General features: G+C 41.5%; 1 pseudogene; it reads left to right on the forward strand.

Moving 5' to 3' along the window:
• The first annotated feature begins 12,908 nt into the window (after positions 1–12,908).
• Positions 12,909–19,256, forward strand: LOC148188790 (uncharacterized; annotated as a pseudogene).
• Positions 19,257–19,292: the final 36 nt, after the last annotated feature.

The following is a 19,292-nucleotide window of genomic DNA, read 5'->3' on the forward strand; positions in this document are numbered from 1 at the left end:
TTTTTATCAAGCATTTTGCAGAGGTAGTAAAATTTAATGTTTCAACATACTGTGTCAAAAAAAAACTTTTACCTTTCCAATTTAAAAAAAAAATCTTACAATGCAGAGTCCAACAAGAAATATGAATACTAAAACAGGTGTTAAGAAAATATTTAAAAGATAAATTTTAATGTTCAAAACAAGCTGTCTGTGTTGCTTTTCTAACAGTCATTTTATTGTCCCTAGATGATATCCACAGAAGAAGGAGAAAGATGCATTAGCATGATATACTACCAATTGGCAACCTCCGAGGCTGAAAAATGAGGCCAACACAGAAGTGGCAAAAACCGCAGTTCCACATTTGGTCACTTGAGGCTGGCTACAGAACAAAGTCAATCCCCATGGACCCCCATGTTCACCTGTTTCCATTTCATCAAGACACAAAGTTACGCATATTTAAGAGTGGGTGTGTTGAGTGAAAGGCTGTCTACGAGGCATCACTACAGATCCACCCCTCACTCTTCCATAGCTCCACTCTCTCATCTAATTATGGTCACTTCTGGCTCCAAAAAACAGGATAGGGATGGCTGAAATGTGTAGCTACATGCATTATTTAGTAAAATGTAACAGGATTTTAAAAGAACACAATGATGTACTTGCATATTTTAGAGTACATGTTGCCAAGCTGTAGAAGAGAGAGCAACCTCAAAAGTGGACACCATGACTGGCCAGCAGCATATACGTATTGTTAGATATTATTTAAAGGACAGCTTTGTGAAGACATATGTCTGTGTACAGCATGATGTTTTTTTGCTAAGTCTCTTTATTTCCTCTTTTTATCATCATTTGCTTCTCTCTCTGTCTCTCCCTCTCTTTCTCTCTGTCTTCCTTCCCTCTCTCCCTGAGGGGCTTATTTCAGGGATACCAGAGAACTTAAGTGAGCCAATTGCCATGAGAGCCTGCAGCTGACTTCTATGAAAATAAAAAAAAAGCCTAGAGTGCCACTGGCTGTTAGTCTGCAACTTAAAAGGCTGTTTGGTTGCTTTAATACATTTAAAGGATTTCCCCCAAGGATCCCAGGAGTTTTCGGAAGAAGATGCGACTCTATCAGGATTTGCAGACATCTCAATTAGTTGAGGAGGGTAAGGCCTCGCAGCACACAGATATCACAACTTCTGTAGAGTTCAGAGCCAGTGGGATGGTTTGTGAAAAGGAAGTCAGGGAGAAAGGACATTTTAACAGCATTTTAAGAACAAATACTAAGGTGCAGGGAACCAGGGAAAGACATTATTACAACTCAGGAAACTCTCTCTTATTACTCTTCTTATTCCATCAAGGACTTAAAATGTCATCCCAAACGTTTTCATCGCTCTAATAGCCACTTTGGAATACAGCACACAGCCCATTAACTTTTCAACTTGAGGGTTCAACAGTTTTGATCTGGACCCAGTTCTATCAGAGCTTTCACAGTCAGATTATAGTCAGATCAATGTCTGAACAACACAACTATGAAGCCTCCAGACCCATAAAACTGTACATCAAAATTCATGTACCAACCAATTCATCAATTATTTATGTGTCAAATGGAATTATACAAGGTACAATGCTGGTGAAATGTGATCCCATCAGCTCCCTTACCTTGTGCACTGTAATTCTGTCCTGTTTTCCTTCTTCCTACATTGATGGCTGATGGTCAATAACCTCCTATGTTTCTGGATGGTTCTAGTAATCCATGGCTTCTGGTTGTGGAATGATTTAACTGTCCACACATCCTGACCTCAAAAGCTGTGTGGTTGCTCAGCCCGTTCTCACTCTGATGTCATCAAATGCTGCTGCTTTTGCAGTGATTTTGGTTTAAAATCCAAAAGCCAAAAGCCACCTTTCATGGCTGTTTGATACACCAAATGGGCAGTGTCTCCTGAGAACATGGCTGGATAGAACTGTTCCTGGTCTTATAATGTGCCATGACAGCAGGAAGAGCATTGGATGGATCCAACAAACCCTGGACTGTAATGCAGGAGTCTGGTGTTCTCTTCCTGTATAACTGTGATGATTTTTTCTACACCTTACCATGTGCCTTTTTTGCCTAAACCTGACATGACTATTTGCAGCATAATCCCACCATGTGCTCTGTTGACATCCCAGTGTTGGCAGTGGCATCCCAGAACATCAACAGCAGAAGCAGAAGGTTACCTAGAGCATAATATGTAAGATAAGATAAGATAAGATAAGATAAGCTGTACAAGTGGAGTCAGTTATTGTTGTGTGTGGTCTACTGGGAGCAGTGCTGGTTGTACAGTCTGACTGCAGCAGGGAGGAAGGACCTGCGGTAACGCTTCTTCACACACTTGGGGTGAAGCAGTCTGTCACTGAAGGAGCTTTCCAGTGCAGTCAGGGTGTCATGCATGGGGAGTCGTTCTCCAGCATGGATGACAGCTTAGCCATCATCCTCCTTTCTCCCACCACCTGCACTGAGTCTAGGGGCCACCCCAGGACAGAGCTGGCCTTCTTGATAAGTTTGTCAAGTCTCTTCCTCTCAGCAGTCGTGATGCTGCTGCTCCAGCAGACCACTCCATAGTAGATGGCTGATGCCACTACAGAGTCAAAGAAGGTCCTCAGGAGTGCTCCCTGCACTCCAAAGGACCTGAGTCTCCTCAGCAGGTATAGTCTGCTCTGACCCTTTTTGTAAAGTGACATTGTGTTGATTGACCAGTCCAGTTTATTGTTCAGGTGAACACCCAGGTACTTGTAAGAGTCCACTATCTCAATGTCCATTCTCTGGATGTTCACCGGTGTGAGAGGGGAGCGTCTGCACCTGCGGAAATCCACCACCAACTCTTTGGTTTTCCCCGCATTGATGTGGAGGCGGTTCCGCTGGCACCAGTCCACAAAGTCCTGAGTCAGTTCTCTGTACTCACTGTCGTCCTCATCTATGATGAGACAGACAATTGCAGAGTCATCAGAGAACTTTTGCAGGTGGCAGTTGGTGGAGTTGTACATGAAGTCTGCAGTGTAGAGGGTGAAGAGGAAAGGAGCCAAGACGGTTCCCTGCGGGGCCCCCGTGCTGCAGACGACCATGTCGGAAACACAGTCCTTAGCCCTCACGTACTGCGGTCGGTCCGTGAGGTAGTCCAAGATCCAGGATGAAAGGTGGGAGTCCACGCCTGAGTCCTCCAGCTTGTCCCTCAGAAGCTCAGGCTGAATGGTATTGAAAGCACTGGAGATGTAGATGTAGATGCGCAAATTCATTGCAAAGTAGCAAAATGTGATGACATAGGATGAGAACTTGTTCAGTTGCTCTGTCCAAGCAGGGGCAGCAACTCCACTTGGCATCCATCTTTGAACCGCCTATTGCAGTGGTCCACAGCAGGAACAGGACAGCACCGCACATTCCCACCGACACACCAGTCCTTATTCACTGCAAAGAAGATGCCCTCTCCTCTCTCTGGCCAGAGTCCTCTGCTCTGTCCGATACTAAAAGAGTTACGCGATTGAATGGACCTGACAAGAATTTAGCCAAGTTTTGGTGAATCAAATGATATTACAGCTCCCGATATTCTGTCTGGAACTGATGCAGCATGGAGGTCATCCAGTTTATTATCCGACAACTGTACGATGGCTATCAGGATGCTGGTTCAGCTGGTGCTCATTGTTCTCCGTCTTGTCCTCAATGTTTACATATGTTTACGTATGATAACCTCGACCTGGCCAGCTAGCAGCTATTTGGCCAGAGGTCATGAACCATCCAAAACCAACCACAAAAAGCAGCAACAGTCATAAGAGTCTAAATTTAGCAAAAATTTAATGAAGCTAACATAGGTGACTTTAAGCATTACAATATAAATGGAAATCAGACAACATGTTCATACTAAAAGGCATTTAATCAACTCATCCTTCAACTCCAAAGATGTAGCAGGATCAAGGATAATTGTAATTTTGTCTTTTAAACTTTTTTTTTTTAAATGACCAATAAATCTACCTTCTACCTTCTGCCTTCTATCTGAAAATCACCAAATTCAATATTCAAACATATGTCCTTCCAAAATATTTCCCTGTCTTCCTGATAAAATCAACACAACATGTGAGAAAATGACATTGTCAACAAACTGAAAGCCTTCTATTAAAAAACACAGACAAATAATTCATTATTACAATACACAGACTGCACCAAATCTGAATGATATTGTTTCATTTTTACACAAATGAAAATACATCCAATAAAAAGTGGAATGGAATATCCTATATAATACATAAGATCTTTACTGTGTGGATATAATGTAAATTTTATTTGTCTGATTCTTACTCCTCTAATGTTTGTATTCCTCTAAGCTAAATGTATGTGTTCATTTTATTTTTAAAAATTTGGGTTTTTTGTGTTGAGTTGACAGAAAAAATAGGGATGAGAGAGAGTGGGGACACGCAGCAAAGGGCTGCCAGTCGGACTCAAACCCAGGGCTTCTGCGACAAGGACACATAGCCTCTGGTATATGTTCATTTTAATTTTTCAAAGCTACATTTCATTTAAAAAATGACACATATGTCATCAAAATAAGTAGAGATGAGACAATAAATACCATAAAAAATAATCGCACATATCAGCTTTAACATGTAAAGCAAAGACCAACAAATCCTGGAAATAACAAGTCCTATCCATATGCCGAAGTGAGTGATCGATAGAGATGCATTAACTTTGCAGGATGTAGTGAGACCTGTGGCAGACTTACTTTCGCAAAGGTGAGCAGCAGCTGCATGCTGAGGGCTCGCAGGCTGTTTGATCGGTGTCATTAATGTCTTTTAAATGCTACTGTACATAAAAGCTGTCAAGTTAATGATATTTTAACCTCCACACTCCCACCCCTCCTCCTCAGCCTCCTCCTCCTCCTCACCGTCAGCACGCCTTAGACAATTACTGCTCTCCGGATCGCAGCCTGTTCAATATTTCATACAGAGGTCCATTAAAGACACAAGAGCCCCCCCCGGGCTTCATGTTCAAAAAGACTCGACCGCCTGCTGTTGAGAATGTTAATGATTATACCGTAGTAGCCGTAGATGTGTGTGGTGTGTAAGTGTGTGTGTTTGGAAGTGAATTTGTTTGAAGGTTATTTGATGAAAACTGTGTGAAAAAGTTTGTATGGTGGCTGTTACTTTTATAATCAAGCATTAATATCTTGATTATAACCATCTAAATAGTATACCCTGCAAAATTCAAGTATTACATATATATCAGAGAAAAGAGGGAAGACTTACAAGAAAATAAAAGATAGTAATGAAATCTTTATTTGCTTGGCTGGAAGCAACAAACTACATGATACACACTCAGAGTTTATCATCATTAGTGTTTCACAGATGCACCCACACAAATAACGCTCATGATGGCACCCACACATCCACACGCAAACCCACATGCGCGCGCACACACACACAGTCGATACACGCAAGAAGCATAGACAGCAACTAAAGCAGAGGGGTAGAGTGAGAAAAGAAAAGATAATCATTAACATTCTCAACAGCAGGAGGTTTAGCCTATTGTGTCTTTCAATGGACCTCTATTTGGTGAGACAATAGAGGCTAATGAATTAAGCAATACGTAGAAGCCACAGACCAGTCCAGTCACTTCTCCGTCAGCTCCCCTGAATTTATGCAAATTTATACTCTTACCAGTATTCTACCATAATCAGTTGTGTTTTTGTGATTAACATAGGATCATGATAACATATGACCAGCGTTGCGTGTTGTTCATTTATGCATTACTGTAATCACATTACATTTCTCTGCAGTAGTAGTAGTAGTAATGTAATGCGCTAGTGTTCTAAATTCAGTAATCATATTACAGTTATTAGTCAAACAAGGACATTGTTATTTTTGCTACATACTTCCTCAATGTCCTGTATAATGAGCAAATAGAAAAAAATTAAAACCCACAGCACTGACAGTGTCCACTGTACCTGCTGGGCAGTCTGCACTGACTCTGCACAGGAGGAACAGGTTGTCTGACAAATTATTTAAGAATCTCTTCCTCATGAGGTGTAACTGCTGTTTTAATGATAAACATGTCAAAGAAACAGGGCTAGTCTGCTAATAATAACTGTTTGTATGAGGGATTTCTGGGAGGTGATAGTCCACAACTTGTGGATTCAAAACTTCTGGATGAACCACTCAACTTAGTTATGTGATGCAATATCACCTCTTGTAGCTCCTGCTGCATCATGAGGGAGCCAGTTCCTACTGACAAGCACATAGCCATAGCATCATGTGACCTAGAAAAGACAAATAGTGTTTCCATAGCAGTTTTGTGAAATATGACTTTTTTGCTGAAATACCACCTCATGCGAGTGTAAGGACTTTTTTTTTTTTCAAAATTGTGTTTCCTTTGGGCGTATTTAAATTTCAATTTGCACATTTTGAGTGTTCATGGAAACTTGCCTAGTGGTGTTCATGTGTGGATATAATCAAGCTGAACAAAGCATGGAAGTATCATAAACATTTGCTTGCAACAAAGCTAATTTTTTAGTCCCATGGGCTTGTTGACGAGAGAACCAGGGTGACTTCCACATTGGCATACATAAAAATTTCATCCCTGGGGCACTCTTTGTAGAAGGCTGATCCAGGAGCATGTTTTACTTGGCTAAATCACATTGTTCTTCAAGCTTTCATTGCAAATGAAACATGTTTGACCAATAGTGGGAAAAAGGAGTTACCATACTCTGTTTGGAGATGATGCACTGCCATAATAGAGGTCCTTCTGGTCTACTTCTATGATGCCACTTGCTGCCATTACTTAGGCCTGCTGTAAATGAAGCACAGGTTCTTTTCTGGAAATATCACGAATTACAGAGAAGACAGGGAGTAAATACCTACAGCATCTTCCATTTCATTTTAATCAAACTTCACAGATTTGAGTCAGTGGACCAATTTACTGCCTTCAAAGCAGAGGCTGCAATCTTGTTTATCTCCTGCCTCACTCCCTGAACCTTCTCTATCTCCACATCTTTCACCTTTCTCTCTCTCTGACATCACCCTCTTTGCAGCTCGGCCCATACGTCTGAGCCACTTGTGTCTTGCGAACAGCTTGGGAGTGAGAAGAGTCTTCTTTCAGTGAAAGTTCAAAAGCACCCCACTCTCTGTCAAGTGGAAATCCACTGGAGGGATAATCCTTGGCCTCTCCACACTGACTGAAACAGAAAGAAATAGAGGGGGACTGACAGGGGAGAGTCAGTATTTGCCATCCACCAGACAGAAGGAGAATACACAACAACACAGGTCAATGTAGAGAGACACATGGACTGAGGTGGATGTAACAGGGTTCTAGTATAGCTGCAGACTGTTCTCATTCCAGAGTTGTTAAATACTCTCCGCTTTGACAGTGCGCTTAACACAAGATCCCGATGCCAAAAGCCACCTTTCGCACATGGTATCAGCTGAAAATACAGCCAGCTGGAATAGGTCACATGTGGATGAAACGCTGAAGAACAGCATCAGATAATAACGCTGCCGGTAACAGCGTAATGTAAGGTGCCCGGGTGTGCTTATAGGACGGACAGGAGGGGTAGTGGATAGGTCCTGCAAACAGTGCTTCTCATGTGTGGGTTTTTTTTCCCTACACTTTACCATGTGCCTCTTTTGGCTTAACCTAACCATCAGTGACTTTGTTGCCTAATTCTAACCATCGCAACGGTCCGTGTTGGTTGCCATGTGCTGTTGTGTAAACATAAGGACCGTGCTGCTTCATCCCACCATGTGCATTTGTTGACATCCTGAAAATGGCTTCCTGGACGTCAACAGCCGATGCAGAAGGACACCTTAAACGTCATAGGTCGACGCAGAAGGTCACTGACAGAGCAACAGCATGTGACGAGTTGGGATGAGAAGGTGTTGCACATTTCAACACCCCATTCCATAATTAGCATAAAGCACACTTCTCTCTCTCTCTGACAGATCAGCATATAGAAAAGGAGCCTTCTGGTTTAATGGCACTGTCCAGGATTTAGCCAAGTTTAAGTAAAACTAAGAATATTACAGTTGCTGATATCCTGTTGGAAACTGATATGGCACGGAGATCATCCATTTTTTATATTTTTTTATTTTTTTTTCAATGCCTGTACAATGGCTAGCAGGATGCTAGATAATGTCAGTCAGATCAGTCAAAAACATGGTGTCTCCAACCACTGTCACGTGAATGACACACAGTTACATGTCCCTCTAAAGTCCTGCAGTCTTGATAATCAGTTTCCTGCCTCATATCAGTAATATTAAATTCTGGATGTCCCAGAACTTAAAAAGATATATATGATGATGATAAATATGAGGCCATAGTCTTTGGTGTAACTAATTCCTCCAACCTGCCTCACAGTTAACTTACTTTCCTGACAAAAATGTAGGTACAAGGTAGATTTATTTGAGATTTTTTAAACATATTTTTAAAAAATCAACTAAACTTTGTCTCCAAATCCTGCAACATATTTTAGAGTTGAAGGATGAGTTTAAGAGTCTCACAACCTGAGGAAAGAAGCTGCTCTGTAGTGTGGTGGTTTAGCAGCAGATATTTGTGTAATTTTTTCCCAGGTGACAGCAGGGTGAACAGACTGTGGCTAGGGTGGCTGCTGTCTTTCAGTGTCCAAAATCTTGGTGTCGTTTCTGGTGCAGATCTCCATTTTGAGGGTCATATTAAAAACATTGTTTTGCTTCTTTTGAGGGGAGGATGATGTCAGCTATAAAGTTTTTTGCGCTCGGGACAAAAGCAAGGGGGCCAGTACCCATTTCCCTCCTACTGATGTTGACTGGTCTGCAGTCAGTTGTCAGCTATTTAGCAGTACTGTAATTAACTTCTTTGATGATTATAGTGCTTTTTGCCATCTTAGGTGATGTGATTGCCCACTGACATACGTCTGATTAACTACACTTGAGTGCTCAGCTTTTGGGTGAGAGCTCAAACTTGAATTACTTTTGACACCAGCTGCATTACCTTTGACTTGTCCACTGAGCCATCTGGGAGTTTTTTGCCTGAAATGAAAAATGAGCCACTCAAAGGCACAGTGGTGTCGTTATTTTCCATCATTGTGGGAGCAGGAAGTCACTGTGGCGGCTTGGCAAGGGTGTGGAAGGGACAAAATAGCAGCATGTGATTAAAAGGAAAAAAAAGTGTTTTGTTCAGAGTTTTTTCAAATCACGATTAAGAGGTTACCGCTGACAACCCTATTAACTGTGTCATAATAATTGTACTGTGATTTACTATGGTGCTCTATGCGATTGCAGCTCCTGGGAGAGGGATCTTTCCTGTGGTTTTCTCCATTCTCCCCTTATTAGGAGCATTTTTTAGGAAGATTTTCCTTTCTTATCTGAATGGAGGGTCGAAGGACAGAGTGTGTTGTATGCTTTACAGCTCGTAAAATTTCATGAGGCAAATTTGTGATATTGGGCTATATACATACAACTGACTTGATTTGACATTTTAAATGAACTCCCCTAAATTTTAACTTGTTTAATAATTAGTCCCACACTGCCCCCTCACCAACCCGACGTGTGTTTCCTCAGTTTTCCCAGCCAGGGCCCAGTCCCAGAGGAGTGCAGCTTCATCAAGTCTGGTAGTGGGTAGCAAAGGGCATCATCATTAGATTAGTCTCTGATCACTCTCCCTAAGTAATTATCCTCCTGCCCAGGCTCCTGCAACATGCAGACTTAATTGATTTAATGGAGTGTGTTCTCTCCCTCCACGGCTGTCTCACTTCTCTTTTTTTTTACCCTCTGCTTCAAAAGCACATTTCCTCCCATCAGAGTTTCAATTGAATTTTACTGTCAGTACTAAAAGTCTGAAGGATATCAAGATTTAGTATACAAATATTTAGTTTAATATTCAGTTCCCCACCTTTCCTGCTAGTAGACTCTCCCTTGTCTGGTTCCCAGCAGGAGCTGTACTCATAGCTACACTTCCTCCAAGAGGGATTTCTTGGAAAAAGTATAGCAAGAAAGGGATGGGAGTAAATTAGCCTCTTATTAAGGGATCATTTATGCTTAACAGTACGTATGCAGCGAGAGAAGGATAAAGCCTTCAGTCCATTCTCTGCTTTCATTTCGTCCACATTTGTGCTCATTTTCTGAGATCTCAAAGATACAGACAAAACAAGCTGTACCAACGGAGATCATGGAAGCAGTGTAGCGTAGTTTGAGCAAAATATGACTGTAGGAGACAGAGAAGAATATTAAATATTGGTGGAATGGAATGAATTGGTATGGTAATATATGGTGACATTAGTGAAAAGAATACTCAGTTCACACGTAGGGGTATATATAATGGCCGCAAAGCTCCCTGCCATCTACTACATTTTTTTACGTCTAAAAGTACAATGACCTCCTCCACTGTGGCATCATTTCTTTAGTGTGTAACTTAGACAGCTAAGCAGACTCATTCAGTTGAAGGATTTATTGCAAAAGTGAAAGTATGTAAAGGCTTAGAGGCGGATAGGTATGCACAGGAATCATGAGGCTGGCAAGAGTCAAATCTAGGAAGGCAAACATATCTTAAGGGGCAGGCAGTTAAACCAAAGTCCAAAAGATTAGGTGGATGTTTAAAAAAAAAGCAAAAAACAAAGAACATGGTTTTGCTGACAAACTGATAAAAAAAAGTTATTGTAGGGCTGAAGAGGAAAGTGGGAACACGTGAGTAGATGGGTGGAGCGGTCAAAGGATGGGGAAATGAGGCAAAGTCAAAGGGTATCTGATGGATGGAAGGACACTGACAATGAATGGTAAATGGACCTGCACTTGTATAGCACTATAGTCATTTTTGACCACTCAAAAACCTTTCACACTACGAGTCACATTCACCCATTCACACACACACACTGGTGGTCAAGGCTACCGTACAAGGTGCCACCTGCTACTAAATTTGAATCATTCACACGCACACACCAATGAAATACATCAGCCATCAGGAGCAATTTGGGGCTCAGTATGTTGCCCAAGGATTCTTCGGAATGTTGACTGGAGGAGCGAGGGAATAAACCACCAACCTTCTGACTAGAGGACGACCCGCTCTACTACCTAAGCCACAGCTGCAGTGACATGTTACAAATCGGTGTATCTCCAATCAGGTTTGGCATCTTGGAGACGGGTGGCTCACCTAGGACTCGCTATTATGTGCTATAACCCATTTTCTCTGATAAATTAACGTGTGCACAGGTTTTTACCGAGAACTGAATTATCCAGTCTCTTCCTCTCAAAAACAAACAGACCCAGTGATGTAGTCAATTCAAGTCAATTTTATTTTTAGAGCCCATTATCACAAAACATGGTTTGCCTCAGAGGGCTTTACAGTGTACGACATCCTTCTGCCCTTAGACCCTCACATCACTCAAGGAAAACCCCCTGAAAAAGAACCCCTGTAACGGGGGGGAAAAAAAACCTCAGGAAGAGCTGCAGAGGATGATGAGGGATCCCTCTTCCAGGACGGACAGACGTGCAATAGATGTTGTAAATAACAAATGAAATACAACTGTGGCAAAAAGGAAAGAAAAAGAGGAGGGGGGAGGGGGAGAGAGGGGGAGAGAGGCACAGCAATAATGGAAACAGACACATGGCATAATACAAAACCTATAGGTGCAAAATTATCAAATGCACTCTATAATGATATTGTGGGTCATTGTGGGTCTATGATGATATTGATAAGAGTCTCGTGCATATATTGATACGGAGGTGTCCAAAGGCATGATCGCAGCATCGGCACAACCAGGACCAAGACCATGATCAGGGCAAGTGGGGGGTACAGTATCAGTGCAGCCACAGCACAAGCACAGCCAAAGGCATGGTCACAGCGCCAGCACAGATATCACCATGATCAGGCACAGCCAGGGTTGCAGACAGCCAAAGCTGGGAAACAAGGGCGCAGGAATGCTCCGGAGAGGCAACAGGATTAGCATAGTGCTGTGCAACAGAACCAAGGTGGTGAACAGTAAAAAGGATAAGCCCTCAGTGAGGATCCTAGAGTCACTGATCAGCAATTACGACCTAAACATGAATGCCAGAGAGCAGTAATAGAAAAGAAAGAAAGAGAGAGGAAGCAGAGCCAGAGTGGCAGGTCTGAACGGACTCAAAACTACCCCCGCCGGATCGGGCCAAAAGCTCTGCCACCTCCCCCTCCTCCCCGTCACACAGATGGGGATGTCAACTGAGCACAAGAAATTTGTGCTCCAGGAATATACACACTAACAAAACTAGTGTCACTAATCAGCTATTATGGCTTAAATATAAAGGTCAGAGAGCAGTGTTAGTCCCCACTGCTCTCTGACCCCTATAGAAAGTCCCACGGCAAGTTAAAAGCAGAAACGGTGTCTGCCTCCCTAACCGCAAGGTAGGGTTCATGTACATGGCAACAGTTTTTATATGAAACGTTAAATTTTTTTTGTAGTTTGGCTTGTCATTCACACAATAATGGCATTTTTGGGGCCTGTAAAATGCAAACTTATGAAACCTGTGAGAACAGTGACATCATGGCCCTCTTTCTGCAGGTGCCTGGTGGTCTTCTGTGGTGTGTCATTGCAAAGTTACACTGCCAACTACTGGCCTGGCATCCATACTACAGCATTTTCAGTTGTTTTTGCAGATCAGTGTACACAAGGATTGTTTTACGGAGCCCCTAAAGGGACACGGATTTTTTTTAATATATATAATGAGGTTTACGTGCGCGCGTGAAACCTTTACGCGCACGCGTGAAACCTTTACGCGCACGCGTAAAACCTTTAAGTGAGCACGTAAAGTTGTTTACGTGAGCACGTAAAACGTTTATGCACTCACTTAAAAGTTTCACGCGCTCTCGTAAAACTTTTAAGTAAGCGCCTAAAAGTTGTTCTACGTGAGCACGTAAAGGTAATACGTGCGCGCGTGAAAGTTTTACGCGCTCACGTAAAAGTTATACGTGAGCACGTAAAGTTTTAAGCATGCGCCTGAAACTTCCACTTCAGCTTCCACACCTGTTCCGTCAGATGGCAGACATGGCAGCAGGGGTGGATTTATTCACTTTCCTTAAATCACGAAATATACCCGACAGGATCATCAACCAACTAAAAGATGATAAGGTAAATGACCCTGCCGGCATCGCATACATTGCATGATGAAGTAAAGCGCATGTTGACTGTAGGCACATAAGCTAGCATTACCAAATCTTCCCCTCGTTTTGCTAGCTTTCTCTAATTTCTCAAATTCTCTAATTCTAATTTTTTCAAAATTGTTTATATTTTCCTTTCTTTTTTCAGATCGACATCAGCGTCATAGATGTTATGACTGATGAGCAGTTAGGACAGTATATCGAGAGATATGGGGACCGGCTTGCAGTGAGAGCATTTTGCCGGCAAAGAGATGTGGCAAATGAAAACTCGGGGGACCCAAAGACTGACAAGTCAACTCTCATGCAGAGTATTAGGGACAGACTACAGGGATTTCGGAAAACTCCGGCCAATAACAGAGGTGGCAGCAGGGGTTTCAAGCCTGGCAATACACACGGAGAAAAGATGACCCGGCGGGTTGAAATGGCATGGCTGCACTTTGATAAAGGCGATTATCATCAAGTCCGAACAAGACATGGAGGTGGAACACGGTCTCTGGTTGTCCAGAAAACAGTTACTATGGGAGAGCTACTGGAGACTGGGAAAGGCCTGTTTTTTCTGAATGGACAGTCTGCTAAAGGAGCAGTGGATGACTTTGAGTTTGATATTCGTGATTTTAGTCACAACACATTACCCGCTGAAATCACAGCTAGTCAGCTGTACGAGGACACTAAACTACAAATGCTGCGCATATACAGTCATGGAAAAAATTATTAGACCACCCTTGTTTTCTTCAATTTCTTGTTAATTTTAATGCCTGGCTCAACTAAAGGTACATTTGTTTGGACAATTATAATGATAACAACAAAAATAGCTCATGAGAGTTTAATTTAAGAACTAAGAACTATTCATTTTCCATGGTTTTCTTGATAATAACCAAAATTACTTAAATTCTTACATCAATAGCTATGGCATTGTACCACCAAAAACACTACTTTTAAGCATTCCATGTTTTCTTTTCTGTTTGCTTTAAACACATGATACACACAAGAGTTAATACTTGATTGCATAACCATTGTTTTTGATGACTGCAGCCATGCGTCTTGGCATGCTCTCCACCAGCTTCTGACATTGTTCTGCTGTCACAGCAGCCCATTCCTGTTGGACAAATTCAAACAAATTTTCTTTGTTTTTGGGCTTGTGGTTCTCCATTTTGAGTTTGATGATTTTCCACAGGTTTTCAATTGGATTAAGATCTGGTGATTGAGCAGGCCAAGGCATGGTGCGAATGTTGTGGTTCTCCATCCAGGCTTTAACTGACCTTGCCGTGTGGCAAGGGGCTTTGTCTTGTTGGAAAATCCAGTCATTCGAGGCAGGAAAGAGTTTTCCAGCTGATGGAAGAAGACTGTTTTCAAGGGTAGTCCTGTACATGACCTGGTTCATTCGGCCTTCACACAATTGCATTTGCCCTGTTCCACTCAGACTGAAACAACCCCAGATCATGACTGATCCACCCCCATGTTTTACTGTAGGGGCAAGACAGTCTGGGTTGTAAGCTTCTCCAGGCTTCCTCCTAACCAGTAAGTTGGCTGGAGTGGGCATCAATTCAAAATTGGATTCATCACTGAAGAGAACCTTAGCCCAATCATCAACAGTCCAATCCTTGTGGTCTCGAGCAAAGAGTAACCGGGCTTTCCTCTGCCTTTCATTGATGAAGGGCTTCTTGCGTGCTCTGTGTGACTTCAAACCAGCTTCAACAAGTCGGTTTCGAACTGTCCTTGCCGAACAAGTCACATTTCTCGACAGTGCCCACTCATTTTTAAGGTCCCTGGAGGTCTGACAACGATTCCTGACACAGGAACGGATGAGTGCACGGTCATCTCGTGGGGTAGAAAGACGTTTCCTGCCACGGCCAGGTAGCAATTTGGTAGTGCCATGTTCAGCTTGGTTTTTTTTGTTGTAATGAACGGCTGTCTTGGAGATCTTCAGTTTTTTCGCTACCTGTCTCTCACTCATGCCAATTTCCAGCAGTGCCAAGATGGCTGCCTTTGTGGCTTCACATAATTCTTTTGTTTTAGGCATTATGTGAGAGCTGACAACTTCTGAGTTGTGCTACGGCTTGAATGTAAGCAGGAAACCACTCTAGGCCTTTGTGCTGCTTGTGACATGAAATGGCCTCTTATATACCCTGGGAATCAATTAAGCTTAAGAATGTCAAATAGGACATAAAGTATTGTGTGACCAGCTGCATTTTTTGTTGTGTTCATTGTATTATACGTTTAGTGGTACCAGATATTAGAATGAACAAGAAATTGAAGAAAACAAGGGTGGTCTAATAATTTTTTCCATGACTGTATGTTTCCTCCCAGGAAAAGGATAATGTTTCCCCTGAAGATGTCATAACTCTTTCTGAAACATCTTCGGACTTCGACTTCGAGGCCACAGAGGACAGGCCAGAGAAGGTAATTTCTCAAACATTTGTGTTATCAAATCATATTGTTGTGGAATTCATTTCTCACATTCTGTAATTTTTGACACATAATTTTGGAACGTGATTCATATGTAAATGTAGGTGCAATATTGGATCACTAAACACACCTGATGCATTTATATGCCTGCATTTTGCATTCATGGCTGCAGTGTGTAGATCAAGTGTATGCTTACAATACAGGAGCAGATTTAGCACTCATTAAATGCTTCCCTATCCCCCATGTAGTATACTGAGAATATGAGAATTAATATATGCATAAATGCCATAGGCATAAAAACATGATTACATCATAAATAAAACACAAATAGTATAACCACATGTAAGAATATGTTGCTTTTCTGCTTTTCTCTTTATAAAAATAATCAATAAATAGAACACTCCCTTTATGATGGTTGTGAGATTAGTTTTTGCCACACCTCTCATATTCAGAGTATATGTAAGAAGCCACAGAGAATGTGACGTAAAAATTAATGTAATTAATTAAACTGTATTGTTATCAAAGGTCCTTATCATTTTGAAAGTCCACCATAGTGTTCAAACCCATGCTCTTTAGTGTATGTAGGCCTACTGTACATTAACTGCTGTCCTCTCGGATTTTTGAAAACAAATCTATTGTCTAAGTAAACACATATGTGCTCAAACATGGGTCATAGTTGAGTTGCTAGAGCTCAAGAGATGTAAATACATTTTCTGAATATTTGCTCCACTTCTCTCTTCACTTTGGAGCAAGTTCAGTTACACTGGGTTCAGAAAAAACTTGTTTGGACCAATTGGACAAGCTCTCACAGCTGGACAATGCCATATTCTGGCGATCTGCTTGTTTCTTAATAGATCAAGAGAGTACAGACACGATCTTCAAGGGACAAAACCAGGAAGAATAAAAGCAAGAAGACTGATCATCAAGTGGATCGCCCAGAGAGATCGTCAAACTCAGATCCAGCACCTAGTGACTCAGTGCAGGAAAATGATGAAAGAGTAAGTTCCAGTACAAATTACTGCATTTTTACAGACCAAATCTGTGATATAGAGTATGCATGGGCCTGGCACTTATGCTGCCCCAATCACCACAACATAGAAGCCACATTGTTTGAAATCCAATATACACCAATGCAGCACAGTATGCAAAGGAGCGTGGGCCATGACAATTGTGTATCACAGATGGAACGTTTTAATAAGTAAAACAGGACTGACACCAATAATTGCACAAAGATGGACAGAGTCTCACACACACACAAACACACACTCACTCCATTTGTTGGTCAATCACTTGGTCATTCACACTCACTCACACGCTCACACACGGCCATTATCTCCACTGGGCGACATAGTTTATAAAAATGTGTCCCCTGGGCAGCTCCTCCAGAAATCTTCTTGGAAGGAGGAATAACTTGCATAGCTTTCTAATGCTAGCGGTTATTAATTATATACATTTGGTCTTCTTGAGAGAAGCATGTTAGTAGTTGTCCATTTCTTTCCAATAACCATGTGTTGAAAGTGTCAGCATGAACTATTAGGGCATAGCATCCTATAATTAGGTATATTTTCTATGGCTTTTATTGTTTGATTGCCCTATTTTATTGTTCTCACCTATTTTTTGTTTGTTTTTGTCCCATTTAATTATCGACAGACAGGAGAACCAGGCTGCCATTCAAGAACAGCCCCTCCTGAGATGAGGAACACAGAGGTGATGGTGCTGGATTCACCATTGTCTGATGATGTTGCAGACCAGTTGTCAGATCCTGCCAACGATGCTCCTCTTGCCCTCGCCATAAATGCATCTCCTGAAGACTTTGAAATACAATTTGGACCTGTTACTGGTCTTGAGGGTGAAGATCAAGACTCCACTCTTCCCTGGAATCCACAAGACCTCAACATTATGCAGGTATATTGTAGAACTAAAACATTTTACTATGCTTCAAAACATATTCATGTCATTATTGATTTATTTCATGATTTATTAGTTCCTACAGCCTAAATTGATGTATTTAGATGCCTTGGTTAATCCAGGCAACAGTCCAAAACCAAAAGATATTAATTTTACTGTGATATTAAACAGAAAATTGTCAAAGTCATCGATTTATTTTCTGTCGACTAACTAATTGATTAATCAATCAATAAGGAGGGGAATCAAGAACTGGTAACAAATTGGAATCAAAACCAGAATCATATGCCTCTCAGCTTATCAGTTCCTTTCATCAATGCTGGTATATTTTTTAGACAGTAAATATCCTATGTTATCATGTTATAATAATACTAGACTACTAGACACTAATACAGGCAGGCTTAGTGGATTGAGAACCAGTTCCAAAATAAACAATGGAGCCACAATTAAGTCACATGCATCACTTTACTGTTTCTACACTGCGTTCAGACTCAGAGATAATAAAACAGTTGCATTGATGCTCAAAACCTGTGTAGGCCTCCTTTTTTCCACACCGAATCAGACCGATAAATAGAATGGATAATGGAATTGGTATAAGTAAAATCTTATCAATTCCCATCCATATTGATCAATAATCACATCAATTTACTAATTTTCTTCTTTTTTTTAAATTCTTGCAGCATTCAACACTGAATGACGAAGATGTATGGCCAACCAGTCTTCCTGCATCATCAGACCGAGCTGAAAAAGAAGTCCGCTATGTGAAATTAAGACGAGTAAACATTGTTCATGATGTCCTCAATGTCTTCATGGATCCAGAAGTAATGAATGTCAATCTAAACATGGAGCTACAAAATGAGAAAGCTATAGATGGTGATGGTGTATCAAGAGAACTGTATTCTGCTTTCTGGGAACATTTCTTAGAACAGTGCGAGGGGGAAGATGAACGAGTTCCCAGACTGCGACCAGACTTTTCTGAGAAGGAATGGCAAGCTGTTGGAAGACTTTGGTTGAAAGGATACTTAGACCACAACATCATACCAAACCGACTGTCACCAGCTTTCATTCTTGCCTGTTGTCAAGGAGTCACTTCAGTGGATGAGGAATTCTTGATGAGGTCATTTGCCAGATTTCTTTCAGCAAGTGAGCGAACATCAGTTGAAAAAGCAATACAAGGCAACATGGATGAAACTGTTGAGGAGGACTTACTTGACCTCTTCTCAAGAATGGGCTCACACTGCCTGCCCCCTAAAGACAACATGCAGGCTGCCATTTTAACAATGGCACATAAAGCTCTTCTTCAAGAGCCAAAGTTCATAATTGACTGTTTCCACTCCACTATTCAACATGCTCTGCCGACACCCCGAACAAAAGACACCATAGTGGAACTTTATGAATCTAAGAGGGCAACTAACAAGAAAGTGGCACAGATGATTAAGCCATCAAGTGAAAGTCTGAATGCACAGGAACAGGCAGCCCTTAACCACCTGCGACGGTATGTAAGAAGCACTGACCAAACAAAACTGGAGACGTTCTTACGCTTCTGCAAAGGGTCCACTGTACTGTGCAAAGAGAGAATTGAAGTAACTTTCAATAAGTTGTGCGGTTTAAGTCGCAGGCCTGTGGCTCACACATGTGGAGCAGTTCTTGAGTTACCATGCACTTACAACTCATACACAGAGTTTCGCACAGAAATGGAAATGGAAAGTTGCTGTCTGGTGATTGCTTTGCAATGCATATTCTGTAATCCACATAAAATGCATTCATCCAGATGATTTTATCATGTTGAAATTAGTGGGTGCCTACAAAACTCAGGTCTGCAAATATTTTTTTTTAAACTTTAATACCAATGTTTTGGAGAATTAAAGACTTTTCCAGGTTATTATAGGCTTTTCTAGGTTATTAT

The sequence above is a fragment of the Plectropomus leopardus genome, chromosome 9 (genome assembly GCF_026936395.1).
Source record: "Plectropomus leopardus strain MGB_pleo_1.0 chromosome 9, ASM2693639v1, whole genome shotgun sequence".
Classification (NCBI taxonomy): Eukaryota; Metazoa; Chordata; class Actinopteri; order Perciformes; family Serranidae; genus Plectropomus; species Plectropomus leopardus.